At 54.4% G+C, this 1,887-nt stretch overlaps 1 protein-coding gene across 1 annotated transcript in view; it reads left to right on the forward strand.

Annotated features, from left to right (window-relative positions):
* Positions 1-1,557: 1,557 nt before the first annotated feature.
* Positions 1,558-1,887, forward strand: part of Rcn3 (reticulocalbin 3, EF-hand calcium binding domain) — a 17,342-nt gene continuing 17,012 nt past the window's right edge. The window contains exon 1 of the mRNA XM_013027706.1: positions 1,558-1,643. The gene's annotated coding sequence lies outside the window, so the exon portion shown is untranslated. The remainder of the gene's footprint in view (positions 1,644-1,887) is intronic.

Raw genomic sequence — 1,887 nt, forward strand, 5'->3', positions numbered from 1 at the left:
GGTCTTTCCTGCCCGGGCTGGATTTGAACTGCGATCCTCAGATCTCAGCCTCCAGAATAGCTAGGATTACAGGCGTAAGCCACTGGCACCAGGCAAAGCAAGCTCCTTTCTTTATCTCCATTTCTGAGATAAGAGTCTCAGGGACTTTCTTTTTTTTCTTTTTGGCTCCGGTCGTGGGGCCTAAACTCTGGGCCTGGGTGCTGTCCCTCAGCTCTTCAGCTCAAGGCTTGCGCTCTACCACTTGAGCCACAGTGCCACTTCTGGCTTTTATTTCTTTTTGCTTATGTGGTGCTGAGGAATTGAACCCAGGGCCTCATGCATGCAAGGAAAGTGCTCTACCACTGAGCCACCTTCCCAGCCCAAATTTATGACATTCTTTTTTTTTTTTTTCTTGGTCAGTTTTGGGTCTTGAATTCTGGGCCCGGGTGCTGTCCCTGAGCTGTTCAGTTCAAGGCTAGTGCTATCAAGCCACTTCCAGCTTTTACTGTTTATGTGGTGCTGAGGAATCAAACCCAGGGCCTCATGCATGCAAGACAAGCACTCTACCACTGAACCACCTTCCCTCAGGGACTTTCTTGCCCAGGTTGGCTTTGAACCACGATCCTCAGATCTCAGCCTCCTGAGTAGCTAGGATGACAGGCATAAGCCACTGGCTGCTGGCTTCTCAGCAATTCTGACTACACCGTTTCCTCTCTCCTCAGCCCCTTGGATTTCCCTCCGTGGAGATGACGATGACAGCCTTCTGTCCACTCCCAGCCTGCCACAGGATGCTGACCCTCAGGACATAAATGTATCAGCCTGACTGTCCCCCACTCTGGCTGCGACAAACTAATATAATCTCATCCCGTTCATGCTGTGAGACCCAATCCTGGCATCTCTGAGCCTCCAGAGGAGTCCTGGGCCCAATGTCCTCTCTCTGGACCCCTCCTTTTGTGGTCTGCCTCAGTTTCCCTTCCTAATGTATATGGCACTTTTCCATGTCCACATATAACATGAGTTTGGGCCCAAATCTGTGTGTTCTCAATCATTTGTAGGTTTCAAGGTGGGGAGGTAAGGGAGGGATGGTGGGGGGAAAGGAATACTGTCAGCTCTTCTGAGGACCCTTTTGAATAGAAATGAGAGGTGTGTCTTTTTCCTTTCTGAAAAATTTACACAATACCTACCTATCACAGTGCCAGGCTAGAGTCTGACGCGAATCTTTCTTGGTGAAGCAGAAGTGGAAAGTTGTTCCTTCTTGGAGAGATACCAGCTCTCTCTTGCCCTTCCTCTTCGTTTTTAAATCATCACGACAGAAAGAAAGGGACTGAAATACATTTCCCATAAGCCTTGGGGGCTGGAACTACTGGGAGTGGCAGCGCAGGGGTTCCAGGGCATGCTGGGAGTTGTAGTCCTCCCCTGGCGGGGCGTCCCTCTAGCATCACCCGCTCGGCTGCTCACCCTTACTCCCTTGGCTTCCCGTTGTGGACGTGGCGAGGGGCGCCTGAGTCACGCCCCATGCGCTTTGGCCACGCCCCCGGAGGCATCCTGCGTGTTTATTGGCTAGGGGGCGGGGCCTAGCTGGACAGTGGCCAAGTTTGTCTTTGGAAGAGCATCCTGCAGAGTGGGAGCAGAGCGTGGCGAGCAGAGCAAGGACGGATCACGGGGTAAGGGGGTGCGCGTGGGGGTGCCGGCCGGGGAGGGCGGCTCCGGGCCGCGAGCCTCGCCGGGGAGCCTGCCATATCTCCCGCAGGCCACCGCCAGGCCCTGCCCTTTTGAGTGGGATATCTGCCACGTCTCCTTCTAGGTTCCCCCCTCTCCACCCCATGGCAGCTCTGAGACACCCCTCTGCCCAAGAAGATTTGGGCCCTACAGTTGGACCTCCGTCCTCCCTTCCCCCAGAGTGCCCCC

Source organism: Dipodomys ordii, unplaced genomic scaffold (assembly GCF_000151885.1).
Source record: "Dipodomys ordii isolate 6190 unplaced genomic scaffold, Dord_2.0 Scaffold105, whole genome shotgun sequence".
NCBI classification, from domain to species: domain Eukaryota; kingdom Metazoa; phylum Chordata; class Mammalia; order Rodentia; family Heteromyidae; genus Dipodomys; species Dipodomys ordii.